Genomic DNA, 17,162 nt, shown 5'->3' with positions numbered 1-17,162 from the left:
ATAATTATCATCATACCTCACACATTTATAAACTCTTCACAATTCATTGTGTGCAGAAAGTTATATTTTTTCTCCATTACCAGACATGATTTTTTTTGTCTCTGCTCCTCTGTGGACCATCAAGCCTACCCTCTTATTATTCTAATAATCTATTATTTTTTAGCAAGAGTAAAAACCCTGTGGCTCATTTATTCCTCTTGGGGGTGAGGGCTGAAGATATTGGGAGTGGTGGCATCATCCTTGCGAGTGATCATTTCTTTTTTCTTAGGTTCATAGGTAGGTACTAGGCTATCTGCCCGAAGGCATTTATAAGCCTTGCCAGAATGTGTTGGCTTTTGCTGCCCCCTTGGATTAGTTCCCTGTGCCTCTGTCCAACAGAGCTACTGAAGTGATCCCCCGGGTAAACTTTCTGTTTCCCATTGACTCGTCAAGGTTTCTCTTGAAGAGTGTTAGCAAGGAGCTGTGCCTAAAGTAGATTGGAATCTTGTTCCAAAGCATGGGAAGTCTCTTGGACAGGAATCTATCCCTCCAGCATGTCCTATTTATTGTTGTGGTGAGGTTTAGATCCCTAGAGCATGAGGCTCGAGGGGATATGGTTTTCTTTAGGTGGAGCATGTCCATCAATTCTGGGTTGGATGTGGCCTTGTATGTCAGGCAGAGATTACCTCTGAGTAGGCAGCATGCAACCGAGTACAGCTGGAGCTTTTTCAGACGAGCTGCATAGGACATCTGTTTGAGGCCAGTGATCCTCTTGATGAGGTACTTAGGTTCATAGGTTCATCGATTAGTACTAAGCTAACTGCCCTTGCAAGCCATTTTTAAGCCTAGCCAATTATCCCTTGTGAGACTCAAACCCTGCACATTGTGTTTGTAAGGCAAGCACCTTAACCATTAGGCCACCCTCCCAACCCATGGTCTTTCCAGCTGTTGCAGGTGTCTTGTAAGGTACATCCCAAATGGGGCATTGTACTCTATGATGGGTCTGATGAGTGATGAGTAGAGGGGCACAATGAATTCTTTTGATATAGATGTGAACCCTTTTGTGATTAAGTGGGCCACATAGAAGTATTTTCTAACCACTTTGGCAATATGATTATCAAAGGAGAGATTACTATCTACTTTGATCCCTAGATCCCTTATTACGTCTTCCATATTTAGGGGACTACCACCTATGTGGTAGTTTGTGAGTACTTTGTTTTTTCCAAAGGGGATGACTATGCACTTTTTGGCATTTAGCTTGAGGCCATGATTTTGACACCAGGTATCCATCTTAGGGAGACCCTTTTGGAGGATGTCTGTGTCAGCCAGAAAGTCAATTATAGCCCCTAGTTTGCAGTCGTCTGTGAACTTGGTCAGCCATAGTCCTCTGTGCTTGTCTGTACCTCTGAGAAGTATATGCCGAACAGGAGGGGTCCTAGGACTGAGTCCTAAGGAACACCACTTGTAACCTGTTTAGAGTTGTACCTAGCTCCCGCATGTGGGTTCTGTCCATGAGCCAGTTGGCAACCCATCTTCTGATGTAGGGGTTTATGTTCAGGCTGGTGAGCTTGTCTATAATACCAGAATGGGGAATGGTGTCAAAGGTCTTTGTGAGGTCTAGGTAGGCTGTGTGTACTACCTTTCCCTCATCTATAGCCTTGGTAACTGTCTCAAAGAAGTCCACCAGGTTTAGGAGACATGATCTGCCCTTAACAAAGCCGAACTGGGTAGAATCCAGTGTTTGGAGGTTCCCAATGTCTCTGTTAATGAGTTCCATGGTGATGCGCTCCATAGCCTTGCAGACCAAGCTAGTCAGGCTTATAGGGCAATATTTCCCAGGGCCTGTTGTGGCTCCACCTTTCTGGAGCAGAATAACCATTGCTGTGTGCCAGTCTATGGGTACGTAGCCTGTAGAGAGGCTGAGTTTGAACAGTGTATTTAGGTGAGGGGTTAGGTAGTCTTTGAGCTCATGTAGGACACAGCCTGGGACACCATCCAGTCCCATTAATGCTGTGTTTTTGGCTTTGGAGAGGGCTGTTTTAACCTGAGTGTCTGTGATTTCAGGGGCTCTACATTCTTCTGGTATGGTTATGGGCCCTTTTTGGGGATGAGAGGGGGATGAAGTTTGCACTGAACCTGTCTGCCAGAATGTTGGCGATATCGGTCAGTTCAGTGTATTTTGTGCCATTCTGCACTAACTCTGAGCAGATCTGAGCATTTCCACTTAGATTTTTGACATAGCTAAAGAATGCCTTGTGGTTATCTTTGGAGTCCTTGGTAATATTTCTTTCGAAGCTCGCCTTGGATGATTTTATGAGGGATCGTAGTTTCTTGTTGATACTGATCAGGGATGTCTTCCCTTCTTGGGAATTTACTCTTTTCTGTACTACTTTCCTCCTTCTATTGTATAGTTTGTTTATGGCAGGGGTCCACCAGTCTGGTTTCCTTTTCTTGGAGGAGTGAGTCTTGGTTTTGCTTGGGATAGCATGATCCATGCATTCTTGTAGGTGCCCGTAGAATGCATTAGTAAAGGATTTTGCAGCTTGGACAGCATTATCCTTTAGCATGGGGGCTTTAAAACTTTCTACCTTGGTCTTAAGTAAACGTGAAGTTTGCTTTTGAAAAGTTTTTCACGGTGGTTCCCTTGTCCGGGGATGAAGGCAGAATGCGGATATCCAAAGTGATTTGTTTATGGTAAGATCTAACCAGCAAGGGGTTGACCTCCAGTGTGGGACACCGGTCACCCATGTTGGTGATGACCGGTGCAATATGTTGTCACCTCTGGTGGGAGTATTGACCAATTGATCCAGGGTGTTTGAGTTTATAAATTCTAGGAAATGTTGGGCAAGGGAGTTAGTACTTGAGTAGTTCTCCCAGTTAATGTTTGGGTAATCGAAATCACCCAATATTAGGGTATTTGGTAGGACCTTTATGTTTCTCACTGTTTCCAGAAATGAGGAATGGGGGTCATGGGACATGGTGGGTGATCTGTAGCAAGTTACAGTTTGAACTGCAGTTTTGCTTGTTGTTAGTTGCACGTGGATGATCTCTAAAGCATCGTGCTGTGCCACTAACCTGGAGGTGTGGGTATCCTTGATGAATATGGATACGCCCCCACCTTTTGTATTTCGGTCTAGGTTCTGCGGCCAAAATGTATGGTATGAGTTGTAGCCTGGTAGTGCTGGGGTGCTCTCTGGAGCCTTAAACCAGGTTTCTGTTACTGCACATATATCAGTGTTCTCCATAATGAGGAGTGCCTCAAGTGCATGCATTTTGAGGTTTAGACTTCTGGCATTGAGCAGCATTACCCTCAGTTTTTTGTTACTTGTGCTATTTATGGCAATGGGTTTGTCTCTTGAGCCTTGCCTAATGTCCAAGAGAAGGGTGCACTGTGGACTGATGTGATGGGTGTTATATACTTCCTCAAGTGACATAACCCTCAAAAGCCCCACTTCCCTGTAATAAGTTCCTCCTCAAAAGCCCCACTTCCCTGTAACAAGTTCCTCAGTGTGTTCTCCTATGTTGACTGGGGTTCTAACGTAAAGCGTGGACCCCAGACACATCTGCCCAAACTTCTTGCCTGAGTTAGGCAAGTAGGCATTTCTTCATCTTTCCTCTCCCTCACTGTGCTAACTCCTCCTGTGCCTAACAATCCTCTATACCATGCAGCTGTTTCATTGAATCATTGCTTTGGTGAGCATGGAAACTATCCTACACTTCATAAAGCAGATGGCACAAAAGAAACTATATCAAGTTGAAACACAAAGACAGAAAGATAAAGAAGATAGACAGCCTTCATAAAGGATGCAAGCAACAACCTGCTTACCAGTCCACAGGACATCAAAGGCAGATGGAAGGAGTACTATCAACTTATGAATTTAGAAAACTCCACAGATGTTGTACTGCCCCAGAAACAGCCTATGATGAAAGAAGAAGAGGAGCCCACCCTAGAAGAAGTAAGATTAGCACTAAGGAAAATGAAGTCAGGGAAAGCAGCAGGCTCAGATGAGGTCACAGCAGATATGATAAAGATGCTGGGTGAGTCCGTGGAGAAATGGCTTCTAAGGGTAGTCATATAGCAGTATGAAGAGAAAGGCATATCCCAGATGACTGGAGATTAAGCATACTGGTGCCAGTGTACAGGAATGAAGGGGTCCTGCACAACTGTGGCCAGTCCAGAAGTATCAAACTCCTGTCACACTACATGAATGTTCTGGAGAGAGTAACTGATAAACAAATATGCAGAACAGTAGAAAGTAAGATGGGAGCAGAGCTGGTTAGATTCAGATCAGGATGCAGCACAACTGACCTGATGTTGACAGTGAAATAGATAGTTGAGAAGAACCTAGAGATGAGAAAAGAGCCCATCTGGGCATTCCTAGATTTGAAGAAAACATACAACAAAGTCCCAAGAAAGCTGATTTGGGCAGTCCTGTGGTGGCTTGACGTCCCAGAAACATTGGTATAATTAGTGCTGGCTATGTACAAGGACCCAATGACTCAAGTTGAAACAGTGTTTGGACTCACAGAAGGGTTCCCAGTGAGAGTGGGTATGCATCAGAGTTCAGTTCTGAGCCCACTGCTGCTCATACTGGTGATGGACTATGTATGTGGTTGAAGGGGACAGATCAACAAAGTATTTGTATGCAGATGATGTGGCATTACAGGCAGACTCTGAGCAAGAACTTCAGCAGAGGACAGGTGAATGGAATGGACTGTAAACTGAAGACACACGGAATGAAAATGCTTCCTATTGAAATGTTGGCACTCAAAATGCCAGGAGCCGACAAGCCAGAAAAAAAAGACCAAAAACACAGTAGAAGAGCAAATCTTGAAAACCATTCATCTTTTTTTCTGGGGGGGCCCCCACACCCCAAATCTAAAATCACCATACCTTGAAGAAAAGGGACTATTCTGAGAAATGCCATCTCAGGCTTAGTGTATGTAATTCCATTCTTTTGGCCATTCAGTCTCCACATTTAGGGACTCACTCTAGTGGGCCCTGACATTTCAAATGGTTACCAATGAAAATGAATACAGATAAGACAGTTGTAATGGCAGCAAATGGAGAAAATCAGAAGAAGCTGAGAAGTGAGATAGAAGGCAAAATAGTGGAACAGGTTAACTGCTTCAAGTATCTGGTTAGGTGGTTGATGAGAAGTTAACTCTGAATATGGAGGTCAAAGCTAGAATTAGAGGGGTAGCAGCCAACTGGCACAGACTGTCAGGGGTAGTGCATAACAGAAGAATGCCAAAGAAGCTGAAAAGTAAGGTGTTCAAAGCAGTGGCTTAACCAGTACTACTGTATGGTACAGAAACATGGCCAGTAAAGGCAGAGCAGTTGAGGAAACTAGAGGTGATGGAGATAAAGTGTCTGAGATGGGTGGTAGGATGCACACTATGGGAGAGAGATGAAGAAATGAGGGCATCAGAGCAGAAGGCAAAGCAGCTCCAATTGTTGAAAATGTCAAAAAGAACAGGTTATGTTGGTTCAGGCACAAGTCCAGAAAAGCAGAAAACAATCTGATAAAGAAGATTTATGACAGACAGAAAGAAGACAAGCAGAGACAAAGGCATCCAGCAAAGAGATGAATGGATTGTGTGACAGTAGATCTGTGACAGTCAGTCATTACTGTTGAAGAATGTGGAGGAGTGGTACTGACTCAAGAGAGAGATAGTGACAGTTGACATGGCACCCTAACCTCCCTAAGGGGACTGATGATGATGGTGACTTGTGTGAGTAAACAACTGACTTTTTCCAGGCACTTGAAACCCACAAATATATTCAGTGATACTCTTTGAAGTGTAAAAGTGACACAGAAAACAAATGTGGAAAGAAATGGAAGAATTAGTAAACTGATTGTGGGATTCAAAGAAATTATGTCTACAAATGATAATTGCCCAATGCAGGTCGGTCAACTAGCATGACAGTGAGAAAATGTGATTCAGAGACATGTATGGTTACAATGCAAAATATTGATTGAGAAACAGGTATGGTTGCAGTGATAAATGCCTCATTTCTGGCTCATTTAATGGGTCTCTGAATCACACACTAGCTCTGTGAGACCTCACCATACTAGTGCTCACTCTGGTGGGCCATGCCTCATGTTAGCAAAGGCTACACCTAAACTCACACGCACGCACACACACACACACACACACACACACACACACACACACACACACACACACACACACACACACACACATGGAAATGGAGACAGATGCATGCACATGGATAAACACACACAATCACACACACACACACACACACACACACACACACACACACACACACACACACACACACACACACACGCACACAATTGCCCACAAGCACACATTCATGCAGCTTCTTTTATGCCACTTAAGACAGACAGACATGCAGACACACACAAATACACACAGACGCACACACACACACATGCACACACACACATACATGCACACACACACACACACACAGGCACAGACACACACACACACACACACACACACACACACACACACACACACACACACACACACACACACGTACACTAAGACACCCCCCAAACTGTCTTAGTGTATGCATGTGTGTGTCTGCATGTCTGTCTGTCTTCAGCAACATAAATGAAGCTGCATGAATGTGTGCAGACACACACACACACACACACACACACACACACACACACACACACACACACACACACACACACACACACACACACACACACACACACACAAAATGTCCACACACATATACACTAAGAAACCCCCCAAATCAATTGGTGACTGCTGTGTTTTTATGGACTGCAACTGTGAGATACTGTAGTTATTGTAGCATTTTGTTATTATTGTGTTGTCCAAATGTTTTTTTTTCCCTTGGGGATGCTAGGATTTGCTAGTATAACATTGTAAATCCATCTCATAAGTGGAAATGTAGGGAAAGGTGGTTGTGAGGTGGCCAACAGTATAAGACAGTAATAACAGTCACACTATTTAAGCAGGGATGGAGACAAAGCATCTACCTATTCAGTTACACCATCTATACAGCACATTATTAGCAGCCAGCACCAGAGGAAAATACTGAGTATATGCGAGGTATACAGCATCTAATCATGGATGACATCAGCAGTGCATTGCCAAGGAGTTGCGTTTGGTAAAATTACTTTTACAGCCATTGTGGAGTTGTAATATTTCCCATTGCAAATGTATGTAAAACAATCCTGATTTCATTTGCAGTCACACAAACACTTGCAGAAATTAAGCACTGCTGTATTTGAACTTCTATTTACACATTCTAGAGAACAGTGTAAGAAACACTAGTGCCACAGGATAAGTCTGACTCTTAAGGAGATAAAGTTCACTTTCGTAATGATGACCACATTGCTGTGTTTCAGAGATGATGTTTCAGTAAAAGTGGGATAAGGGAGCTGTGTGAAAAGTTAAATGTTTTCTTCACATGGGAAGTGGATAAAGCACCAAGTGTCATACACACAAAGACACAAATTTCTCATGCTGAGCACTGAATCTCCTACCTATCCACTTACACAATTTGGAGAGTACTGTGTTAGTCACAAGCACCACAGGAGAAGTCTGTCTATAAAAAGGAGAGAGTGCTCTTTAGTCAGGATGAACTCATGAGTGTATTTCAGTGAGGATGTTTTAATAAAAACTGGGAAAATGGAGCTGTGAGAAGAGATAAATGTATTCTTCTCAGGAGAAGTGGATAAAACACCAAGCATTACACACACACACACACACACACACACACACACACACACACACACACACACACACACACACACACACACACACACACACACACACACACACACACACACACACACACACACACACACACACACACACACACACACACACACACACACACACACACACACACACATTTTCCATGCTGGGTACTGAATCTCCTACCTATCTAGTTACAGAGAACACTATATTACTAACAAGTGCTGCAGGACAAGACTGATTTTAATAACGTGACTTAGCATATTTGCTCTTTTTGAAAATCCACTGTTTGGAACAAATGGTACTGTGCATCACAGGTTGTACGACAGATGCATATGTGCGCACAGGACAATGTAATATCGCTATGATTGTCACATGTAATTGCATGCTTCTCTACTAAAATTTAAATAATATCCATCATGAACATTGCATTACTGTAAGGGACATTGACATGTTTCACATTATGGGATGCCATACACATTCATTGTAGTAAACCATAGATTATAAATCAAACATTCCTACTACATCATGTCTGGATGATTGCACACCTGTATTGTCTCATACTTGCAATATACGCATTGACAAGACAAACATGCAAGTCATACACAGGGCAGTGCACTGCAGAATAACAGTGATATATTATGTGAGAATAGGTTAACTAATTTGTCATAAAGTTGCAAGTGTAAACATTGCAGAGGAGACATAAATTAAATAACTGAATTAAGTGACCAAACATTATTCTGAAATCAAGATAACCTGCTGAAAAAATGAAAGCCAACACACAAATATTATGTAACTTAAAACAATAATTATATGATTTTCTTTTTTTATGTTTCTCTTTGAGTGCAGCGCTGCCAAGCTGAGTCGCATTGCTGATGGCAAAGTAGAAGTGCATGTGTAATCATATCTTGAAGTTTGGAACTTAGAACTGGAAATAGATATACACTATGTTGCTCTGTGCTGACTTTTGCACAAAGAACAGTACAAGACAGGGTTAATAATAAGGAGCAGACACATTAATATTGCAGCAGGTAATGATGTGTTAATGAAATGAGGAGTCAACATTTACGACCACAGGAGTCAGACAAAACATTCTGAAACATGTGTTTGTCCATCTTGAACCTTTAGAGCATTGCAAGAAAAACAATTATACCTAAGTATTATCGAATCACACTATGTAGGAAGTCATACTACAGTAGATTTCAACAAACTTGAATATATATATTTATCTTCATTATCCTTTGACCACCGTAATCTGTACAACCAACTCTTCAGCTTGTTGAAAAGTACATTTAACTTAATATACCTAGCTAAGCACAGTGGCATGAAGCCCAACAGAGTGATGCATCTGAAGGCAATAAAACTGCAAGCTATTACCATAAGCTGTGTACTTGAATTTAGCCTTATTTGCATTTGTTGCCCAGCTCCAGACGTTGCGCATATGTAGAGGTAGAAGAATAATGATGCAGAAGGGAGACGATACAGTGGCAGGGTGAGATGGAGGCAAGGTCAAAGTAGCTTATGAGAGAAGGAGCATAATGGTGGCTTATACCAATATGTAGCTAACAGGTCCACATCAAATAGTGTACACAACTATCAGTAACACGTAGATAATGGCAGGATTGGAATCTTTGAAAGTAGTCAAAAAATCTATCAATACATGTGAGCATTATCTCATCACAAATTAATTACTACTTCACAGCATTTAAATAACAGAACTGAAGCATAGTGACAACTTGCTGAAGAAGAAGGGTTGAACAGAGAGACAGAGGCAGATGCAGAGAGGAATAGCAACAATATGTTTTGGGGGAAATGTAATTACACCTGTATGGTGTGTTACTCTTACTTATTCAAACATCATTAATCTGTCATGCTCTGCCAATAAAGTGCTTGCTATAGGGTTAAATAAGGTGAAGGAGAGTGCAACTAATATGAAGTCATAAGCAAGATAATGTTGGCTTAATAACTTTCCCTGTTGTTGCTGCACTGTTTAGGCAAATGATATCTTGCTGCACTATTCAATTGGTATGTTAATGAAATATTGTATATGGAGAGAAATGCAGACATTTGCAGTTAAATATATGAAAGTAATATGAAATATCATGAAGTAATACATTGGCCTATATCTGTAATAGAATCCATGACACTATCTGAAAACACTAATCTACAAACAGGTTAATTTCCTCAGCAAGCCACATAGGGACTCCTATTTCCTTGCATCCAGCAGTCTAAGAACTGTTACATTAACTGTTTCACAGTACTGCCTTTAATCTGCCTTTACTCTGTATTCTCACAGTGCAGTGTATTTAATGAAATTTGTGTGGAAGGAACTGGACCACTGCATTTAAAATTGAAATTATCAGCTTTTGCAATAAAAAGTTAAATAGTGCTCACTGTCACTCAGCATTGCCGAACTATGTCAACCTGTGGACAAATGCTGAGGACATAACGTGAAGCTTTTTACATGGGCCATTTTGTGTTTTGTGTGTGATTCCATTTTTGACCAGATTAAACATGTGAAAAAGGGGTGGCCAGGACAGTGGTGAAAATGGGGTTGGCAAGCAGAGGGTAGGTCATACAGGAAAGAATTCAGGAATTTGCAGGAGGGTCATGGGAGAGCAGCATAGCTATCCAATTCACAGCATACTGTTCACATTTACACACAATTTCATGAGTTTGGAGAGTTACCATAACAATTATTTATTTATTTGTTTATTTACAATTGTTTACCAGGAAATTCCAACTGCACACAGGTTCTTTTTCAGTTGAGGCCCAGGGAGAAAAGCTGCACAGAGCAATAAATGAGCAGCAGAGTACATGAAGAACAATTGAATATACATACAATAGCAAATAATACATACTGCAGCAAACATTAGATATACATACGATATGAAACATAGTAATGAACAGATAAACCAATATTTATCTCGAGGCTAGGAATAAAGGTAGGATGCATATACAGACAGTACTAAGCTCAAATGGATACTGCGGAACAATGGAACAATGGAACAACGATGGATGACAAGAACAGAATAATATTGTATGGCCAGTTGGACCAAATCAAGTGTGTCAAGATAACACATAGGTGAAGTGGAGAGCTATATATATTTACATATATATATATATATATATATATATATATATATATATATATATAATATATTTTTGGGACAAGTGACAATTTTACATTATTTTTTGGGAGAGAGAGTAATATTGGGAAAGATGCTCAGGAATGAGAGTCTGGCAGGTAGGATAGGTTGGAAAGCAAGCAAAGACATACAGAAAATACAAGGCAGAGAGGGACGGCAATGGAGACAAAAGGTTGAGGGATACCATGACTGAGGATAGGTAGGGGACATTGGAGGCACACTCACTTTCAGCTTGAGAACAATGGGAATCTAGTCTTTGATGTCAGAACTGTCATCATGTCTCCTGCAGCAGCTCCCTGGGTCAGTGCTGGATGTGGCATCATCTCTGAAATCCAACTGAGGACCATTTCAACTCTGCCAATAGATGCACAGAGGCCCCTCCATATATCCATATAATATTCTCCACTGGCCTTATCAGCTCCTGCTGGGTGACAAAATCGCCATCTCCACTGATACTGTTCTCAGAGGATACCACTGAATCAGCAGCCAGGACAGAGCTACCTGATGCAGGTAGAGGATGTAAAGCAGGGGTTGTGGATGCAACACTGACAGGTTGTGACCTTGAAGTTCTGGGTGTCTGTGCTTACTTATGTGGAGGTATGGCGGTCCAAGCTGCAATGGTCAGTCTACCTCTCTGTGATGTTGGTCATATTTTTTTCAGCAGCAAGGTATGCTAACAGCAGAATGTTAATAAATTATAATTCTCCCAAAAAGAGAATGATAGCGGGGGGGACAAAAAAAAGAGATAATTAGATATGTGACATGTCACATTACTATATTTTTCAATAAACTTTGTTTGGCAATCCATAAACAATTATGTTAATTTGCTATTGTACACCTTTGTCACAAACATACGGAAAGGTATTAATTTGTCATAAAATAAATAAATCTCACTGTTATGATATAACAAAGAGCAGCCTTTATTTCTCTATGATGAATAAGATGCATACATTCAAGCATTATAATTGCAATTACTGTAATTGCATTGTTCCTGACATATTATTGCTTCTAATATTTTATAAATACTTATCCAGTTATAAAAAGTAATTGCTGCATCTGAGTATTGAACCCACATAATTTTAATCTGGTGTTCTCATTACCTAATGCAAGCTGCATGAGTTATTGGGGAAGGCATGCATACTTGAGATCAAAGTTGCTTTATGCCTGCTCAAGATGCTAGTGATTGAGGGAATAAAAAGAAATTTCTGGCTTGAATATGGACCTGAGTCATACTTACCCCATGCCTCTCTGAGGCAAGCTAATCTGTCCTGGTGCGCCTCCTGGTTTGCAGCTATTTCCTATGCAGCTGTACAGAACAAAAAAAGAAAACAAATATATATGAAAGAATAATGAGTACCTGTGTTGGCTGGCTAGATCATTAATGCCATATCATAGACAGGTTATAGGTCAGTATACTTACACAACTGTGGGTGCTCACAGTCCTAAATTCAGCCTCTCATTGGCTTAAGAGCTCCTGCTTGTGCTTCTTAAGGTTATTATAGTGGTGACAAAATTGCTCCCCTGTGTGAAGAATGCCAGTCATGCTGGAGACAGTCTTGTTTAAGCTACTCCAAGCTTCAGCTTTATACTGAGACCTAGTATAATCCCCCTGCAGCAGCTTATGGCTATATTACTTCATGAGGAGTACCACAAATATCATGGAATCCTCAGCACTCCACCTTTGTACTGCAAAAATCAAGCTAACAAAATATGTCTGAATTGGCACCCAATTCATATCTTCTGGGTAACTGGTTGTGCACAAAGATGCACAATGTTACCAACTGCATTTGCACAATTGAAAGCAGGTGGATGCCTTGGCAGATATAGTAGCACTACTTATGTCACATAGCAATAATGATGTGAAACAATGCATTGAGCTTTACCATGTGTGATGCTCTATCTATTGACACAGGTTTCAATGTTCAACAATGGCATAGTTATTGGCATGACTTTTCATCATCCTTGCAGTCTGGAATGAGAAATAGGATGAATTGTGACATATTGTGATGTAGTGGTTTACACAATGTTAAAATATTGTTGTACCAACTGGGCATTGGACCCATGGGATAAAGCATGTAAAAATTGAAACTTAGCATATTAATTCACATTCCCACAAGATACCTCCATTTCAAGTATGGAAATTAGAGATATACTAATTTCTGAATGAATGGAGATACACTTCAGAGAGGCCTGTATGTGTGTGATTTTAATTAGTCCCGAGAATGTACTCTTATGTAAAAGTCATTATTTATTTTTGTAAATATATTTCAGATGATGCAGTTGAATGAGCTGAGTAAAACACTTTTGGTATGTTACATACATACATACATACTTACTAAGAAATAACTGTCCTAAAGACATAGGATATGTGATGAGTCATGATGATTATAACAAAAGTACTGTGTACATCATACATATGCAAATACATTTTTGTGGTAAATTTCACCATTGATATGTTTAGGAAATTGGGCACATTTAGCGTGAGGTTATATGTGAAACATTAATGACATATGCTAAATAGAAAAGATTACTTATTCAAGAATTACTTATACATTGCTTGCAAGAAACATGTCTAACATTATCATTGTTCTTTAATGTTACAGTCCTTACCAAAATTTTGTGAGTAATGGGATTCTTACAGTCTTTGTAAAAGTATATTTTTCTGGCTTCAAATCCTTAATCAGCTGTGTTCTTTATTTAAACTCATGGCAATTACACCATGTGCCACAGAGATAGGTATGTGACAGGTGAAATTGTCCCACTTTGTACTGTCCAGAGTGCTGAGGAAAGTGCACCATTGCCAGGCATGTTTGCACTACATAAGGCATCCTAAACAAAATTTTTCACTTTTTTTCCCTATATAGGGAATTGTGCTTGTCCACTGCCATGTGGAGAGCAAATTAAAATGAAAAACAGTAAATAAATAAATAAATAAATAAATACATAAATATTACACGTTGTGAATAATTGTAATGTGATCTCTAAACAGGATTTAGGCAATTCATCATGTGCCTTATTTTTGTCAACTCAAATCAGTTACACCCTGTGCCACAAAGAAAGTTACCTGAAAAGAGTATTTTCTTCACTGACCACTATGCAGAGTGCTGCCAGCCATGCAATAGTGCAAGGCATTTGGCCCTATATAAGGCAGCCTAAACTAAATTTTTCATTTTTCTCCTTAGGTAGGGAACTATGTTTAGATGCTGCCAAATGGACACCAAATACAGATTAAAAAAAACATTTTGAGAATAAGTGAAATGTGATCTCTAAACAGAATTTGAATAATAAATCCTGTGCCTTATTTCACTCAATTCCCTTTATTTATACCTTCTGTTCACAGATATGGACATCTGTCAGGTACATTCTTTGCAGTAATTACTATTCATGGTGATGAGGGCTGTGCACAGATGACAAACTTATTTGCTCTACATAAGGCAGCCTAAACTAAATGTTTCACTTTTTTCCTTAGGTAGTTAACCATGTTTGCATGCTGCTGAGTGGAGATCAACTGGAAAAAAGCATTATTAGGAAAGCTATGACAGAGAAAAAAACTGAAAGTAATTTAGATGCAATCAATGAGTATATGTAGCAATGACTACAACAAGGGGTGCATTCAAGTGACACATTAATCCTTCTCACTTCTCATTGCAACATCAGGAATGTACTTTGTGGAACATATTATTAGACTTGTAGTTAATGACAAATAGTGAAAAATTGGACACACATCAGCTCAGATGTTGTTAGCAATACTGACGATATTTGATTTTAAATAACACAATGGTATCACAAAATGGGATTAAATATGTATCCAGACTACGTTCTGTAACATTATCACTTAAGTTGATTTGAACAAGGCAGTTACTGTCCTTTTTCCTCTAAGTTCACTGTACTTATACCTTGTACCACTGAAAAAGTTACCTGATAGGTGTAATTTCTTCTCTGAATACTATCCAGGTTGTTTAATGTCGCGCAATGCCTCCAGGTTGGTTTGTGCCACATAAGACAGCCTAAACTAATTTTTTCCACTTTTCGCTTAAGCTGAGAAAGATCATTTTGTGCTGCCAAGTGCTGCACAAATACAGAAAGCAATATATATCAGAAGCATTCACACAACTTTTGTGGAATAACAAACTGAAGAAACATGAACTGAATCACAGTGTATATCTAGCAATAGGAACAGCTACAAATGCATTACACTGATACATTCAGCCTTCTAACATTTTTCATTGCCACATAAGTACTAACATATATGTCTCACAAAATGAAGACTTTAGCTAATGTCTTGGGAATGGAGAGGGAAAAGGGAACAAAAGAAATGCTTTTGTTGTTCACACAGCATGCACAATCAATATTGACATTAAAAATGACTCTTCTGTCTGGCACTTTTAGAAATTACTTGAGTTTCCTCATCAACTCATTCATACACCAAAATGAGTGTCAAGATTTAGTATGACCTCCCTTAATAAAAAGATCTATAGGTATGTACTATGCTAATAGTCCTAGAGCCTTTACAATCCTAGCCCATAGGATTACCCTGGCATTGTGCCACCTGACCTTAGTTCCCAGTGCCTATGTTGAGTAAAGCCATTGGAGTGATCTTTGTGGTGAATTTTCTTTTTCCTATCCAACCCTGCATCATCTGTACTGTTTCTCTTAGCTCAAACAATGTATATATTATGCCACAGAGATGGAAGTGTGTCAACTTGAATTTTTTTCACTCAGTATTGTCTAGACTACTGAGGAAATCACAGCAATGCCAGTTTTCATTGCACTACTGACAGCAGTCTGCAGTCTGATTATAATTTGTCAGTTTTTTACCTTGGGCAGTAAACTGACATTCACTGCTACTCACCTCTGTCAGTCAATGAAATGCAATGCCAGATGGCGCACAAATGATAAAGGAAAAAAATAAAAACTGGAATCAAGTACTTTAAATGTATATTTCTTATGTTTAATCAACTTTATGTTGCAACAGGAAACTGGATTTGAATCCTCAAACAAGGGTAGCAAGAACAATCATTGAATAGTATTTTACACATTTGCCACAGGCAACAACATATATTTGCAAGAAGAAAAAGCATTTAGATGTACTGATAATCTGACATTGTATCAAGTCACATTGAAAATACAACAGAAACAAGTTATAAAAGTTGTACATTTTCATTTGATAGTAAAGGTCTAGATGATTGTGATATTGCCAACAGTTAAGATACCAGTCACAGAAGATTAAACAAAGACTGCAACACTGCAGGTGTGTTCCTCTCCTTCTTTATGGTGCCACATTCCCTTATCAATGTTTCCTTCAGAGCAATTATGTCTGTTTTATTGTATATATTATCTGTATCAATGCTTAAAGAACTCCCTTGAATTTGAATAACATTTCTTAGTAAGTGGCAGTAGCTATGGTCATTAAAACCAGCACTGGAATGTTAGGAATGCTGCTCTACAAAATCAGTCTATGTACTTTCAGACTTTTTGGTAAATGTCTTCTCCCTGACTTACTCTCAGTAGTGTATATCAAAGATAAGAGACTGTGAAACCTTGATTTTCCTGGAGTCAGAGTAATCAGAGGCATCTGCAAGCCGTTATCAGGTAACATTTCTCAGTGCTCATCTTTGCAGCATGAGAGTGTGTGCATGTAATTGTGTAGCTCCTTACTTCATGTTTACATTCCCTAGTTAGTACAGATTGTGGTATTCAGGAACAGTAATGATTTAACACCTCATTTGCAAAAGGCTGACTCTGCAATATATAATGATAATTGTGTAGCTAATACACTTATATCACAGTGGGAGACTGTTTGGATCCGGAGAGCTCAATACTGCTAAATAAATACAACTTTTGAAGTAGTGTCTACTTTCTACACTGCTTTATTGTCAAGGCATGTTGCTATTTTTTACACAATACGTTTAGTATAACATTAAAGGGTGAATTACAATGGCCACTCAAAAACAATTGTTATCTTAATTTTAATCCCTTTTTTAGCATAGCCATGTCTGCGTTTCAAAAAGTATGCTACAGAATGCTACCTAACCTATATTTGTAGGTTAATGAACAAAGAAAAAAGACCTTAGGTGTTGTCCACAGCTTCAGGCTTCAGACTGTTAAGACACAATTTATTGATTGCTTAAGAAGTGAAGCGGACAGGATGTAAACTTCACTAGAATATGATGAACTGAAAATAGTTAAGTATCCAAGCAGTTGTCATCCACAGCTTCAAACTTCAAGCTGTTAAAACTCAATTTGTTGAAAGCTTAAAAAGTGAAGCTGACAAAATGCAAACTTCACTAAAATACTGAA

Source organism: Protopterus annectens, chromosome 1.part0, assembly GCF_019279795.1.
Source record: "Protopterus annectens isolate FY-2018-M chromosome 1.part0, PAN1.0, whole genome shotgun sequence".
Lineage (NCBI taxonomy): Eukaryota > Metazoa > Chordata > Ceratodontiformes > Protopteridae > Protopterus > Protopterus annectens.
Note: the sequence above shows the minus strand (reverse complement) of the source record.